Genomic DNA, 16,853 nt, shown 5'->3' on the forward strand with positions numbered 1-16,853 from the left:
TCAGACAGAAGGAGGTCTGCGCAAGATGGAGCTAAGAGCAGATGGAGATATGAGCAAGATAGAGCTCAGAGACAATGCAGATCTGAGCAGACGGAGCTCTGAGCAAGGTAAATCTCAGAGCAGATGGAGATCGGATCACGTTAAGCTCTGAGAAGATTAAGCTCCGAGGAGAAGGAGCTCCAAACAAGATGGAGCTTGGAGCTGATGTTCCTCTGTGTGACACTGAGCTATGAGCTAGATTGAGTTTGGAGTGAATGGAGCTCAGAGCAGATAGTTCTCAGAGCAAGATGGAAACCAACGTGATTGGAAGACTGAGCAAGATGGAGTTCAGAGCAGATGCAGCTCTGAGCTGGTTAAGTTTGAGCAGATTTAGCTCAGACAAGAAGGAGCACTGAGCAAGACAGGGATCAGAGCAGATGGAGATCTGAGCTAAATAATGCTCAAAGCTGATGGAGGTCTGAACAGATGGAGCTCAGAGAAAGATAGAGCTCAGAGCAGACGAAGCTCTGAGCAGGTAAAGCGCAGACAAGTAGGAGCTCCAAAGAAGACAAAGCCCTGATCTGATGTTCCTTTGTTAAGATGGGGCAAAGAGCTAGATGGAGCCTGGAGTAATCTGAGCTCAAAGCAGACGGTGCAGAGGGTGAGATGGAGCACAGAGCAAGTTGGAGCTCGGAGCAGATGGAGCTCTGAGCCAGAGGAAGCTCAGAACAGTGGAAACCTGGAGTGAAAAAGCTCAGAGAAGATGGTGCTGAGAGCAAGTTTGTACTTGAAGTGAGTGGAGCACTGAGAAAGGTGGAGGTCAATGCAGATGGAGCTCTGAGCAAGATAAATCTCAGAGCAGATGGAAATCTGAGCAAGGTGGAGCTCAAAGCAAGATAAACCTCAGAACAGATGGAGCTCTGAGCAAGATGGAGGTAAGAGAAAATGCAGTTCTGAGCAAACTAGAGCTCAGAGCACATGGAGCTCTAAGCAGGTTAAGCTTCGAGAAGATTAAGCTCAGACAAGATGGAGCTCTGAGCAAGACAGAGCTAAGAGCAGATGGAGATCTGAGCAAGATAAAGCTCAGAGTCGATGGGGATCTGAGCAGATGGAGCTCTGAGCAAATGGAAGCTCAGAGCAGATGGAGCTCTGAGCAGGTGAAGCTCTGAAAAGATTAAGCTCCGACAAGAAGAAATCTTGCTTGCAGCTGACTTTCCTGTGTGTCACATTGAGCTATGAGCTACAGGGAGCTTGGATTGAAAGGAGCTCAGTGCAGATAGTGTTTACCGCAAGAGGAAGCTCAGAGTGATTTGAGCGCTGAGCAAGTTGGAGCTCAGAGGAGATGGAGGTCTGAACAAGTGGGAGCTCAGAGAATGTATAGCTCTGAGCAAGATGGAGCTCAGAGCAGACGGAGCTGTGAGCAAGTAAAGCTCAGAGCAGACGGAGCTGTGAGCAAGTGAAGCTCAGAGCAGATGGATCTCTGAGCAAGATGGAGCTCTGAATAGAATGGTGCTCTGAGCAACATTGAGCTCAGAGCAAATGGGCTCACAGGAGACAGAGCTCTGAACTAAATAAAGCTCAGAGCAGATGGAACTCTTAGCAGATGGAGCTCTGCGAAAGATAAAGCTCAGGGCATATGAAGCTCTGAACAGATGGAGCTCTGAGCAAGTGGAAGCTCAGAGCAAATGGAAATCTTAGCAGATCGAGCTCTCTGCAAGGTACAGTTCAGAGCAGACGGAGCTCTGAGCAAGGTAAACATCAGAGCAGATGGAGCTCTGAGCAAGATGGAACTCAGAGAGGATGGAGTTCTGAGCATGACAGAGCTCAGAGCAGATGGAGCTTGAGTTGAATCGAGCTAAAAGCAGATGGTGGTCAGAGCAAGAGAAACTCGACGTCCTGGGAGCACTGTGGAAGATGGAGATCTGAACAATATGGAGCTCAGAGCAGGTGGAGCTCTGAGCCAGATAAAATTCAAAGCATATGGAGCTCTGAGCATGATCGAGCTAAGATCCAATGGAGTTCTGAGCAAGATGCAGCTCAGAGCGGAGAGAGCTCTGAGCAGATGGAGCTTTAAGTAAGATAGAAGTCAGAGCAAATGGAGCTCTGAACAGGTTAAATTCTGTGATGCTTAAGCTCAGAGCAGAGGGAGCTCCAAGCAAGATGGAGCTTGGCGCTGTGTAAGATGGAGCCATGAGCTAGATGGAGCTTGGAGTGAAAGGAACTCCAAGAAGGTAGTGCTCAGTGCAAGATGCAGCTCGGAGTGATTGAAGCACTGAGCAAGATGGAGCTCAGAGGAGATGGAGCTCTGAGAGAACAGGGCTTAAAGCAGATGAAGTTCTCAGCAGCTGGAACTCTGAGCAAGACAAAGCTCAGAGAAGATGGAGATCTGAGAAAGGTGGGGATCAAAGCAAGATAAACTTCAGAACAGATGGAGCTATGAGCAAGATGGAAGTATGAGCAAATGCAGTTCTGAGCAAAATAAAGCTCAGAGCAGATGGAGCTCTGAGCAGGTTAAGCTTCGAGAAGATTAAGCTCAGACAAGAAGGAGCTCTGAGCAAGACAGAGCTAAGAGCAGATGGAGAACTGAGCAAGATAAAGCTCAGAGTCGATGGGGATCTGAGCAGATGGAGCTCTGAGCAAATGGAAGCTCAGAGCAGATGGAGCTCTGAGCAGGTGACGCTCTAAAAAGATTAAGCTCGGGAGAAAAGAAATCTTGCTTGCAGCTGACTTTCCTGTGTGTCACATTGAGCTATGAGCTACGGGGAGCTTGGAGTGAAAGGAGCTCAGTGCAGATAGTTTTCACTGAAAGAGGAAGCTCAGAGTGATTTGAGCACTGAGCAAGTTGGAGCTCAGAGGAGATGGAGGTCTGAGCAAGTGGGAGCTCAGAGAATGTAGAGCTCTGAGCAAGATGGAGCTCAGAGCAGACGGAGCTGTGAGCAAGAAAAGCTCAGAGCAGTTGGATCTCTGAGCAAGATGGAGCTCTGAATAGGATGGTGCTCTGAGCAACATGGATCTCAGAGCAAATGGAGCTCAGAGGAGAAAGAGCTCTGAACTAAATAAAGCTGAGAGCAGATGGAACTCTTAGCAGATCTAGCTCTGTGAAAGATAAAGCTCAGAGCATGTGAAGCTCTGAACAGATGGTGCTCTGAGCAAGTGGAAGCTCAGAGCAAATGGAAATCTTAGCAGATCGAGCTCTTAGCAAGGTACAGTTCAGAGCAGACGGAGCTCTGAGCAAGATGGTGCTCAGAGAGGATGGAGTTCTGAGCATGACAGAGCTCAGAGCAGATGGAGCTTGAGTTGAAACGAGCTCAAAGCAGATGGTGCTCAGAGGAAGAAGAAACTCGAAGTGATTGGAGCACTGTGGAAGATGGAGGTCTGAAAAACATGGAACTCAGAGCAGCTGGAGCTCTGAGCCAGATAAAATTCAAAGCATATGGAGCTCTGAGCAAGATCGAGCTAAGAGCAAATGGAGTTCTGAGCAAGATGCAGCTCAGAGTGGAGAGAGCTCTGAGCAGATGGATCTCCGAGAAAGGTAGAAGTCAGAGCAAATGGAGCTCTGAACAGGTTAAATTCTGAGAAGCTTAAGCTCAGAGCATAGGGAGCTCCAAGCCAGATGGAGCTTGGAGCTGTGTAAGATGAAGCCATGAGCTAGATGGAGCTTGGAGTGAAAGGAGCTCCGAGCAGGTAGTGCTCAGAGCAAGATGGAGCTCGGAGTGATTGAAGCACTGCGCAACATGGAGCTCAGAGCAAATGGAGCTCAGAGAAGAAGGAGCTCTGAACTAAGTAAAGCTCAGAGCAGATGGAACTCTTGGCAGATTGAGCTCTGCAAAAGATAAAGCTCAGAGCATATGAAGCTCTGAACAGATGGAGCTCTGAGCAAGTGGAAGCTCAGAGCAAATGGAAATATTAGCAGATCGAGCACTCAGCAAGGTACAGTTCAGAGCAGACGGAGCTCATAGCAAGGTAAACGTCAGAGCAGATGGAGCTCTGAGCCAGATGGAGCTCAGAGATGATGGAGTTCTGAGCATCATAGAGCTCAGAGCAGATGGAGCTTGAGATGAATCAAGCTCAAAGCAGATGGTGCTCAGAGCAACATGAAACTCGAAGTGATTGGAACACTGAGGAAAATGGAGCTCTGAACAATATGGATCTCAGAGTAGATGGAGCTCTGAGCCAGATAAAATTCAAAGCAGATAAAGCTCTGAGCAAGATCGAGCTAAGAGCCAATGGAGTTCTGAGCAAGATACAGCTAAGAGCGGAGCGAGCTCTGAGCAGATGGAGCTCTGAGCAAGGTAGAAGTCAGAGCAAATGGAGCTCTGAGCAGGTTAAATTCTGAGAAGCTTAAGCTCAGACCAGAGGAAGTTCCAAGTAACATGGAGCTTGGGGCTGTGTAAGATGGAGCCATGAGTTAGATGGAGCTTGGAGTGAAAGGAGCTCAGAGCAGGTGGAGCTCAGAGCAGATAGTGCTCAGAGAAAGATGGGGCTCGGAGTGATTGAACCAAAGAGCAAATGGAGCTCAGGGCATATGGAGCTCTGAGAGAACAGGGCTTAAAGCAGATGGAGTTCTCAGCAGATGGAGCTCTGAGCAGATAAATCTCAGACAAGAACGAGCTCCATGTATTTTGTAGCCTGGAGCTGATGTTACTCTCTTAAGATGGAGCTAAAAGCTAGATTGGACTTGGAGTAAAAATAGCACAGATCAAGATGGAACTCGGAGCAGATGGAGGTCTGGGCAAGTTGGAGCTTAGAGCAGAGGGAGCCCTTAGCAAGACGGAGTGCAGAGCAGATGAAGCTCTCAGCAAGGTGGAGCTCAGAGCAGATAGCGCTCTCAGCAAGGTGAAACTCACAGCAGATGGAGCTCTGGGCAAGATGGAGCTCAGAGCAAATGGAGCTCTGAGCAAGAAAAAGTTCAGAGCAGATGGACTTCTGAGCGAGATGAATCTCAGAGCAGATGGAGCTCCGAGCAAAATGAAGCTGAGGGCAGATGGAGCTTGGAGTGAAAAGAGCTCAGAGCAGATGTTGCTGAGAGCAAGATGGAACTTGGAATGAATGCAGCACCGAGCAAGATGGAGATCAGAGCAGATGGAGCTCTGAGTAAGATGGAGATCGGAGCAGATCAAGCTCTGAGCTAGATAAACTTCAGAGCATATGGAGTTCTGAGCAAATTGGAGCCCAGAGTAGATGGAGCTCTTCGGAAGATAAAGTTCAGAGGAGATGGAGTTCTGAGCAAGATGGAGGTCACAGCAGATGGAGTTCTGAGCAAGATAGAGCTCAGAGCAGATAGAGCTCTGAGCAGATTAAGATCCGAGCAGATTAAGCGCAGACAGAAGGAGGTCTGAGCAAGATGGAGCTAAAAGCAGATGAATTTATGAGCAAGATGGAGCTCAGAGCCAATGCAGATCTGAGAAGACGGAGCTCTGAGCAAGGTAAAGCTAACAGCAGACGGAGATCTGATCACGTTAAGCTCTGAGAAGATTAAGCTCCGAAAAGAAGGAGCTCCAAGCAAGATGGAGCTTGGAGCTGATGTTCCTCTGTGTGACATTGAGCTACGAGCTAGATTGAGTTTGGAGTGAATGGAGCTTAGAGCAGATAGTGCTCAGAGCAAGATGGAAACCAACGTGATTGGAAAACTGAGCAAGATGGAGCTCAGAGCAGATGCAGCTCTGAGCCGGTTAATCTTTGAGCAGATTAAGCTCAGACAAGAGGGAGCACTGAGCAAGACAGGACTCAGAGCAGATGGAGATCTGAGCTAAATAATGCTCAAAGCTGATGGAGGTCTGAACAGATGGAGCTCAGAGAAAGATAGAGCTCAGAGCAGACGAAGCTCTGAGCAGGTAAAGCTCAGACAAGAAGGAGCTCCAAAGAAGATGGAGCCTGGATCTGATGTTCCTCTGTTAAGATGGGGCAAAGAACTAGATGGAGCCTGGAGTAATCGGAGCTCAAAGCAGATGGTGCAGAGGGAGAGATGGAACACTGAGCAAGTTGAAGCTCGGAGCAGATGGAGCTCTGAGCAAGAGGAAGCTCAGAACAGTGGGAATCTGGAGTGAAAAAGCTCAGAGAAGATGGTGCTGAGAGCAAGTTTGTACTCGAAGTGAGTGGAGAACTGAGAAAGGTGGAGGTCAAAGCAGATAAAGCTCTGAGCAAGACAAAGCTCAGAGCAGACGGAGAACTGAGCAAGGTGGAGCTCAAAGCAAGATAAACCTCAGAACAGATGGAGCTCTGAGCAAGATGGAGGTAAGAGCAAATGCAGTTCTGAGCAAACTAGAGCTCAGAGCAGATAAAGCTCTGAGCAGGTTAAGCTTCGAGAAGATTAAGCTCAGACAAGAACGAGCTCTGAGCAAGGCAGAGCTAAGAGCAGATAAAGATCTGAGCAAGATAAAGCTCAGAGTCGATGGGGATCTGAACAGATGGAGCTCTGAGCAAATGGAAGCTCAGAGCAGATGGAGATCTGAGCACGTGAAGCTCTGAAAAGATTAAGCTCGGACGAGAAGAAATCTTGCTTGCAGCTGACTTTCCTGTGTGTCACATTGAGCTATGAGCTACAGGATGCTTGGAGTGAAAGGAGCTCAGTGCAGATAGTGTTTACCGCAAGAGGAAGCGCAGAGTGATTTGAGCACTGAGCAAGTTGGAGCTCAGAGGAGATGGAGGTCTGAGCAAGTGGGAGCTCAGAGAATGTAGAGCTCTGAGCAAGATGAAGCTCAGAGCAGACGGAGCTGTGAGCAAGAAAAGCTCGGAGCAGATGGATCTCTGAGCAAGATGGATCTCTGAATAGGATGGTGCACTGAGCAAATGGACCTCAGAGCAAATGGAGCTCAGAGGAGGAAGAGCTCTGAACTAAATAAAGCTCAGAGCAGATGGAACTCTTAGCAGAGTAAGCTCTGCGAAAGATAAAGCTCAGAGCATATGAAGCTCTGAACAGATGGAGCTCTGAGCAAGTGGAAGCTCAGAGAAAATGGAAATATTAGCAGACCGAGCTCTCAGCAAGGTACAGTTCAGAGCAGACGGAGCTCTGAGCAAGGTAAAATTCAGAGCAGATGGAGCTCTGGGCAAGATGGAGCTCAGAGATGATGCAGTTCTGAGCATGATAGAGCTCAGAGCAGATGGAGCTTGAGTTGAATCGAGTTCAAAGCAGATGGTGCTCAGAGCAAGATGAAACTCGACGTGATTGGAACACTGTGGAAAATGGAGCTCTGAACAATATGGATCTCAGAGTAGATGGAGCTCTGAGCCAGATAAAATTCAAAGCAGATAGGAGGAGGACTCAAGATGGCGTTGTGAGAAAAACCCAGGATTGGAGCTCACGTTGAATCCGCAAATGGTGAGTCTGAGCTGCATTACCAGACTGATCTTTGTTGCCCACAGAACGGGGAAACTCCCAAGTATAAAAAAGACACGGGACGCCAGGCAGTAGGTCTGCCTGGCGAAGCCGGCAGCCGGGACGGCGGCGGCCGGCCCTACCCAGCAATCCCCATAGGGCGCGCTTGTCCGGGTGCCTTGTTGAACCGGCAACCTGAGACTTGAGAGGGCTGGACTTGAGACTGAACGAGACTTGGACAGAAGCCCAGCCCAGGGAATTGTAGGGACAGATCGTTTGGGATACCCAGTGGGACGAACAAAACCGCGACTTCAAACTATCCCGAGCAGATGGCCCGAGACGCTCTGTGGGGGAGGGGCATCCACCACTACCGAGGCAACCCGCCCCGACTGAGATACACGCCCACTGCTGACGCAGCCAGCTGTTGCCAAGGCAACCCGCCCCAACTGAGATACACGCCCACTGCTGACGCAGCCTGCCGTTGCTGAGGCAACACGCTACAACAAAGAGACTCCACCGCAGGGCATGGTGGAGACCACAGCAGAGCCTGCAGGAACAGGGCGAATCACACAACAGAAGGGCGGAGCCTCGGCAGCCAAACAGTGGCTAGTCTGCCTTCTAGCTGGGCAGGACACCTCATCGAACATCCAAAAATAAAGCCCAAACCCCTCAACACAGAGCATTTGAGGAAAAAAAAGGGTTTTTTAATGAGCTCTGTTGCAGCAGAATCAAACATAGCAGCCTAAGAGCCCTGAAGGAACAACAGAGCGCACAGCTCAGCAATTAAACCCCTATAAAGTACAAACTGTCTCCTCAAGCAGCTCCCTGACCCCTCTATATCCAAAAGACTGACATTAGGCAGGCATCATCCTGGGACAAAGATAGCAGAAAAAGTAACTGGTAGCATCCCTCGCTGAGCCACAGCTGCCAGAGGTGCACCCCAGACAAGCAGGGTCTGGAGCGGACCTCAGCAGTCATACAGCGAAGGGGCTAGACTGGTAGAAGGAAAACCAAGCAACAGAAATACTTCATCATCAACATTCTGGGTGTCCACTCAGAGACCCAATCGAAAAGTCAGCAACTACGCAGACGACCAGCGGACAAATCCACAAAGATGGGAATAAACCAGCGCAAAAAGGAGGAAAACACCCGAAACCAGAACACCTCGCCTCCTAGAAAGGACCAAAACTCCTCACCAGCAAGAAAACAAAGCTGGACGGAGAATGACTGTGATGAAATGACGGAATTAGACTTCAGAAGATGGATAATGAGAAACTTTTGTGAGCTAAAAGATCATGTATTAAATCAATGCAAAGAAACTAAGAACCTTGAAAAAAGATTTGAAAAAAGATTTGAGGAAATGATAACAAGAATGGATAACTTAGAGAGGAATATGAATGAATTAAAGGAGCTGAAAAACACAATACGAGAACTTCGCGAAGCAAACACAAGTTTCAATAGCCGAATTGACCAAGCAGAGGAAAAAATGTCTGAAGTCGAAGACCAACTCAATGAAATAAAACGAGAAACCAAGATCAGAGAAAAAAGCGCAAAAAAGAATGAACAACGTCTCCAAGAAATATGGGACTATGTGAAAAGACCTAACCTACGTTTGATAGGTGTACCAGAAGGGGATGAAGAGAATGAATCCAAGCTGGAAAATACTCTTCAGGACATCATCCAGGAAAATTTCCCCCACCTAGCAAGACAGGCCAACACTCAATTGAAGGAAATACAGAGAACACCACAAAGATATTCCGCAAGAAGAGCAACCCCAAGGCACATAATCGTCAGATTCAACAGGGTTGAAACAAAGGAGAGAATACTAAAGGCAGCCAGAGAGAAAGGTCGGGTCACCCACAAAGGGAAGCCCATCAGACTCACAGCAGATCCCTCGGCAGAAACACTACAAGCCAGAAGAGAGTGGGGGCCAATATTCAACATTCTTAAAGAAAAGAACTTTCAACCAGGAATTTCATATCCAGCCAAACTGAGCTTCAGAAGTGAAGGAAAAATAAAATCCTTTGCGAACAAGCAAGTAATCAGAGATTTTGTCACGAAGAGACCTGCTTTACAAGAGCTCCTAAAAGAGGCACTACACATAGAAAGGATCAACCAGTACCAGCCATTCCAAAATCACACTGAATGCTAAAGAGCTTCAACATAATGAAGAATCTACAACAACTAACAGGCAAAACAGCCACTTAGCATCAAAATGGCAGTATCAAATTCACACATAACAATATTAACCCTAAATGTGAATGGACTGAATGCACCAATCAAAAGACACAGACTAGCAAATTAAATAAAAATTCAAAACCCATCAGTGTGCTGTATCTAGGAAACCCATCTCACATGCAAGGATACACAAAGGCTCAAAGTAAAGGGATGGAGAAAGATTTACGAAGCTAATGGAAAACAAAAAAAAGCAGGAGTTGCAATTCTCATCTCTGATAAAATAGACTTTAAAGCAACAAAGATCAAAAGAGACAAAGAAGGCCATTACATAATGGTAAAAGGATCAATAAAACAAGAAGAGCTAACGATCCTAAACATATATGGACCCAATGCAGGAGCACCCAGATACATAAGGCAAGTTCTTAATGACTTACAAAAGGACTTAGACTCCCACACAATAATAGTGGAGACTTTAACACTCCACTGTCAATATTAGACAGATCAACCAGACAGAAAATCAACAAGGATATCCAGGGCTTGAAATCAGACCTGGAGCAAGCAAACCTGATAGACATTTACAAAACTCTCCACCCCAAATCCACAGAATACACATTCTTCTCAGCACCACATCACACCTACTCTAAAATTGACCACATAATTGGAAGTAAAGCACTGCTCAACAAATGCAAAACAACTGAAATCATAACAAACAACCTCTCAGACCATAGTGCAATCAAGTTAGAACTCAGAATTCAGAAACCGACCCAGAACCACAGAGCTTCATGGAAACTGAACAACTGGATCTTTAATGTTGACTGGGTAAAAAACGAAATGAAGGCAGAAATAAAGAAGTTCTTCGAAACCAATGAGAACGAAGACACAACGTGCCAGAACCTCTGGGACACATTTAAAGCAGTCTCTAGAGGAAAGTATATAGTAATAAGTGCCCATATGAGGAGAATGGAGAGATCCAAAATTGACACCCTATCGTCAAAATTGAAAGAGCTAGAGGAGCAAGATCAACAAAACTCAAAACCCAGCAGAAGACAAGAAATAACTAAGATCAGAGCTGAGCTGAAGGAGATTGAGACACAAAAAACCCTTCAAAAAATCAATAAATACAAGAGCTGGTTTTTTGAAAAGATCAACAAAATAGACAGACCACTAGCCTGATTGATTAAAAATAAAAGAGAGAACAACCAAATAGATGCAATAAAAAATGATAAAGGGGAAATCACCACAGATTCCACAGAAATTCAAACCATCATCAGAGAATATTACAAACAACTCTATGCGCATAAACTAGTAAACCTGGAAGAAATGGATTAATTCCTGGACTCCTGTGTCCTCCCAAGCCTAAACCAGGAGGAAGCTGAAACTATGAATAGACCAATAACAAGGTCTGAAGTTGAGGCAGCAATTAAGAGCCTAACACAAAAAAAGCCCAGTTCCAGACGGGTTCACAGCCGAATTCTACCAGACACACAAGGAGGAGCCGGTACCATTCCTTCTAAAACTATTTCAAACAATCCAAAAAGAGGGAATCCTTCCCAAATCATTTTATGAGACCAACATCATCCTGATACCAAAACCCGGCAGAGACCCAACGAGAAAAGAAAACTTCAGGCCAATATCCATGATGAACATAGATGCAAAAATCTTCAATAAAATATTGGCAAGCCTATTGCAACAGCAAATCAAAAAACTTATTCATCATGATCAAGTAGGATTCATCCCAGGGATGCAAGGCTGGTTCAACATACGCAAGTCTATCAACGTAATTCACCACATAAACAGAACCAAAAACAAAAACCACATGATTATCTCAATTGACGCAGAGAAGGCATTTGACAAAATTCAACAGCCCTTTATGCTAAAAACCCTCAATAAACTCGGTATCGATGGAACGTATCTCAAAGTAATAAAAGCTATTTATTACAAACCAACAGCCAACATCATACTGAATGGGCTAAAACTGGAAGCATTCCCTTTAAAATCCGGCACTAGACAAGGATGCCCTCTCTCACCACTCCTATTCAATCTAGTACTGGAAGATCTAGCCAGAGCAATCAGGCAAGAAAAAGAAATAAAATGTACTCAAATAGGAAAGGTGGAAGCCAAATTGTCTCTATTTGCAGACGACATGATAGTATACCTAGAAGACCTCATCGCCTCAGCCCAAAAACTCCTGAAACTGATAAGCAACTTCAGCAAAGTCTCAGGATATAAAATCAATGCACAAAAATCACAAGCATTCGTCTACACCAATAACAGACTTAAAGAAAGCCAAATCAAGAGTGGACTGTTATTCGCAATTGCTACAAAAAGAATAAAATACCTAGGAATACAACTCACAAGAAACGTAAGAGACCTCTTCAAGGAGAACTACAAACCACTGCTCAACGAAATCAGAGAGGACACAAACAGATGGAGAAACATTCCATGTTCATGGTTAGAAAGAATTAATATCGTGAAAATGGCTATACTGCCAAAGTAATTTACAGAATCAACGGTATCCCCATCAAGCTACCACTGACTTTCTTCACAGAACTGGAAAAAACCACCATGAACTTCATATGGAACCAAAAGAGAGCCCGCATAGCCAAGTCAATTCTAAGCAAAAAGAACACAGCGGGGGGCATCACACTACCGGATTTCAAACTATACTACAAGGCTACAGTAATCAAAACAGCATGGTACTGGTACCAAAACAGAGATATAGACAAATGGAACAAAACAGAGGCACCGGAGGCAACACAACATACATACAACTATACAATCTTTGATAAACCTGACAAAAACAAGCAATGGGGAAAGGATTCCCTGTTTAACAAATGGTGTTGGGAAAACTGGCTAGCCATGTGCAGAAAGCAGAAACTGGACCCCTTCCTGACATCTTACACCAAAATTAACTCCAGATGGATTAAAGACTTAAACATAAGACCTGGCACCATAGAAACCCTAGAAGGAAATCTAGGCAAAACCATCCAGGACATAGGAGTAGGCAAGGACTTCATGAACAAAACACCAAAAGCATTGGCAACAAAAGCCAAAATAGACAAATGGGACCTAATGAAACTCCACAGCTTCTGCACAGCAAAACAAACAATAACTAGAGTGGAGCGGCAACCAACAGAATGGGAAAATATTTTCGCAGTCTACCCATCTGACAAAGGGCTGATATCCAGAATTTACAAAGAACTCAAACAGATTTATAGGAAAAAAACAAACAAGCCCATTCAAAAGTGGGCAAAGGATATGAACAGATACTTTACGAAAGAAGACATATATGAGGCCAACAATCATATGAAAAAATGCTCATCGTCACTGGTCATCAGAGAGATGCAAATCAAAATTACATTGAGATACCATCTCACGCCAGTTAGAATGGCGATCATTAAAAAATCTGGAGACAACAGATGCTGGAGAGGATGTGGAGGAAAAGGAACACTTTTACACTGTTGGTGGGAGTGTAAATTAGTTCAACCATTGTGGAAGACAGTGTGGCGATTCCTCAAGGCCTTAGAAATAGAAATTCCATTTGACCCAGCAATCCCATTACTGGGTATATATCCAAAAGACTATAAATCCTTTTACTATAAGGACACATGTACACGAATGTTCATTGCAGCACTGTTTACAATAGCAAAGACCTGGAATCAACCAAAATGCCCATTGATAATAGACTGGATTGGAAAAATTTGGCACATATACACCATGGAATATTATGCAGCAATCAGAAATGATGAGTTTGTGTCGTTTGTAGGGACATGGATGAATCTGGAGAACATCATCCTCAGCAAACTGACACAAGAACAGAAAATGAAACACCGCATATCCTCACTCATAGGTGGGTGATGAAAAATAAGAACACATGGACACAGAAAGGGGAGTACTAAACACTGGGGTCTATTGGGGGGAAAAGGGGAGGGCCAGTGGGAGGGGGAGGTGGGGAGGGATAGCCTGGGGAGAAATGCCAAAGGTGGGTGAAGGGGAGAAGAAAAGCAAAGCACACTGCCATGTGTGTACCTACGCAACTGTCTTGCATGCTCTGCTCATGTACCCCAAAACCTAAAATCCAATAAACAATTAAAAAAAATAAATTCAAAGCAGATAAAGCTCTGAGCAAGATCAAGCTAAGAGCCAATGGAGTTCTGAGCAAGATGCAGCTCAGAGCGGAGAGAGCTCTGAGCAGATGAAGCTCTGAGCAAGGTAGAAGTCAGAGCAAATGGAGCTCTGAACAGGTTAAATTCTGAGAAGCTTAAGCTCAGACCAGAGGAAGTTCCAAGTAATATGGAGCTTTGAGCTGTGTAAGATGGAGCCATGAGCTAGATGGAGCTCGGAGTGATTGAACCAAAGAGCAAATGGAGCTCAGGGCATATAGAGCTCTGAGAGAACAGGGCTTAAAGCAGATGGAGTTCTCAGCAGATGGAGCTCTGAGCAGATAAATCTCAGACAAGAAAGAGCTCCAAGCATTTTGGAGCCTGGAGCTGATGTTACTCTCTTAAGATAAAGCTAAAAGCTACATTCGACTTGGAGTAAAAAGAGCACTGAGCAAGATGGAACTCGGAGCAGATGGAGGTCTGAGCAAGTTGGAGCTTAGAGCAGAGGGAGCCCTTAGCAAGACGGAGCTGAAAGCAGATGAAGCTGTCAGCAAGGTGCAGCTCAGAGCAGATAGCGCTCTCAGCAAGGTGAAGGTCACAGCAGCTGGATCTCTGGGCAAGATGGATATCAGAGCAAATGGAGCTCCGAGCAAGAAAAAGTTCAGAGCAGATGGACGTCTGACCGAGATGAATATCAGAGCAGATCGAGCTCTGAGCAAAATGGAGCTGAGGGCAGATGGAGCTTGGAGTGAAAAGAGCTCAGAGCAGATGTTGCTGAGAGCAAGATGGAACTTGGAATAATTGCAGCACCGAGCAAGATGGAGATCAGAGCAGATCAAGCTCTGAGGTAGATAATAGTCAGAGAAGATGGAGTTCTGAGCAAATTGGAGCCCAGAGTAGATGGAGCTCTGTGGAAGATAAAGTTCAGAGTAGACGGATCTCTGAGCAATATGGAGGTCAAAGCAGATGGAGTTCTGAGCAAGATAGAGCTCAGAGCAGATAGAGCTCTGAGCACGTTAAGCTCCGAGCAGATTAAGCTCAGACAAGAAGGAGGTCTGAGCAAGACAGAGCTCAGAGCAGATGGAGCTCTGAGCTAAATAAAGCTCAGAGCCGATGGAGATCTGAACAGATGGAGCTCAGAGAAAGACCTCAGACCGGACGAAGCTCTGAGCAGGTTAAGCTCAGACAAGTAGGAGCTCCAATAAAGATGGAGCCCGGATCTGATGTTCCTTTGTTAAGATGCGGCAAAGAGCTAGATGGAGCCTGCAGTGAATGGATCTCTGAGCAGACGGTGCTGAGGACGAAATGGAACACTGAGCAAGTTCGAGCTCAGAACAGATGGAGCTCTAGCAAGATGAAACTCAGAAGAGTTGGAATCTGGAGTGAAAAGAGGTCAGAGAAAATGGTGCTGAGAGCAAGTTTGTACTCGACGTGAGTGGAGCATTGAGAAAGGTGGAGGACAAAGAAGATGGAGCTCTGAGCAAGACAAAGCTGAGAGGCGGTGGAGACGTGAGCAAGATGGGGCTCAAAAAAAGATAAACTTCAGAACAGATGGAGCTCTTTGCAAGATGGAGGTAAGAGCAAATGCAGTTCTGAGTGAAATAAAAGACAGAGCAGATGGAGCTCTGAGCAGGTTAAGCTTCGAGAAGATTCAGCTCAGACAAGATGGAGCTCTGAGCAAGACAGAGCTAAGAGCAGATGGAGATCTGAGCAAGATAAAGCTCAGAGTCGATGGGGATCTGAGCAGATGGAGCTCTGAGCAAATGGAAGCTCAGAGCAGATGGAGCTCTGAGCAGGTGAAGCTCTGAAAAGTTTAAGCTTGGACGAGAAGAAATCTTGCTTGCAGCTGACTTTCCTGTGTGTCACATTGAGCTATGAGCTACAGCGAGCTTGGAGTGAAAGGAGCTCAGTGCAGATAGTGTTTACCGAAAGAGGAAGCTCAGAGTGATTTGAGCACTGAGCAAGTTGGAGCTCAGAGGAGATGGAGGTCTGAGCAAGTGGGAGCTCAGAGAATGTAGAGCTCTGAGCAAGATGGAGCTCAGAGCAGACGGAGCTGTGAGCAAGAAGAGCTCAGAGCAGGTGGATCTCTGAGCAAGATGGAGCTCTGAATAGTATGATGCTCTGAGCAAGATGGAGCTCAGAGCAAATGGAGCTCAGAGGAGGAGGAGCTCTGAACAAAATAAAGCTCAGAGCAGATGGAACTCTTAGAAGATCTAGCTCTGCGAAAGATAAAGCTCAGAGCATATGAAGCTCTGAACAGATGGAGCTCTGAGCAAGTGGAAGCTCAGAGCAAATGGAGCTCAGAGCAGAAGGAGCTCTGAACAAAATAAAGCTCAGAGCAGATGGAACTCTTAGCAGATTGAGCTCTGAAATAGATATAGCTCAGAGCATATAAAGTTCTCAACAGATGGATCTCTGAGCAAGGGGAAGCTCAGAGCAAATGAAAGTCTTAGTAGATCGAGCTCTCAACATGGTACAGTTCAGAGCAGTCGGAGCTCTAAGCAAGGTAAAGGTCAGAGCAGACGAAGCTCTGAGCAAGGTAAAGCCGAGAGCAGATAGAGCTCTGAGCAAGATGGTCCTGAGAGAGGATGGAGTTCTGAGCAAGATAGAGCTCAGAGCAGATGGAGCTTGAATTGAAACGAGCTCAAAGCAGATGTTCCTCAGAGCAAGATGAAACTCAAAGTGATTCGAGCACTGTGGAATATGGAGTTCTGAACAATATGGATCTCAGAGTAGATGGAGCTCTGAGCCAGATAAAATTCAAAGCAGATGGAGGTCTGAGCAAGACAGAGCTAGGGGACAATGGAGTTCTGCACAAGATGCAGCTTAGAGCAGAGAGAGCTCTGAACAGATGGAACTCTGATCAAGATAGAAGTCAAAGAAAATAAAGCTCTGAAGAGGTTAACTTCTGGGAAGCTTAAGCTCAGACCAGAGGGAGCTCCAAGCAAGATGAAGCTTGAAGCTCTGTAAGATGGAGCCATGAGATAGATAAAGCTTGGAGTGAAATGAGCTCAGAGCAGGTAGTTCTCAGAGCAAGATGGAGCTCGGAGTGATTGAAGCACTGAGAAAGAAGGAGCTCAGAGCAGATGGAGCTCTGAGAGAATAGGGCTTAATGTGGATGGAGTTCTCAGCAGATGGAGCTCTGAGCAGATAAAGCTCAGACAAGGAACAGCTCCAAGCATTTTGGAACCTGGAGCTGATGTTACTCTTTTAAGATGGAGCTAAAAGCAAGACTGGACTTGGAGTAAAGAGAGCACTGAGCAAGATGAAACTCGGAG

General features: G+C 45.9%; 1 protein-coding gene across 10 annotated transcripts in view; it reads left to right on the top strand.

Annotated features, from left to right (window-relative positions):
- The window catches only part of LOC144579193 (serine/threonine-protein kinase PAK 4-like), a 180,649-nt gene that overhangs the window by 136,689 nt on the left and 27,107 nt on the right, over window positions 1-16,853 (top strand). For all 10 annotated transcript variants that reach the window (XM_078348541.1, XM_078348520.1, XM_078348522.1 and 7 more), the window contains one exon: window positions 1-16,853. This exon is cut by the window's left edge and continues 35,470 nt beyond it; it is cut by the window's right edge and continues 27,107 nt beyond it. The gene's annotated coding sequence lies outside the window, so the exon portion shown is untranslated.

This window comes from Callithrix jacchus, chromosome 1 (genome assembly GCF_049354715.1).
Source record: "Callithrix jacchus isolate 240 chromosome 1, calJac240_pri, whole genome shotgun sequence".
NCBI classification, from domain to species: domain Eukaryota; kingdom Metazoa; phylum Chordata; class Mammalia; order Primates; family Cebidae; genus Callithrix; species Callithrix jacchus.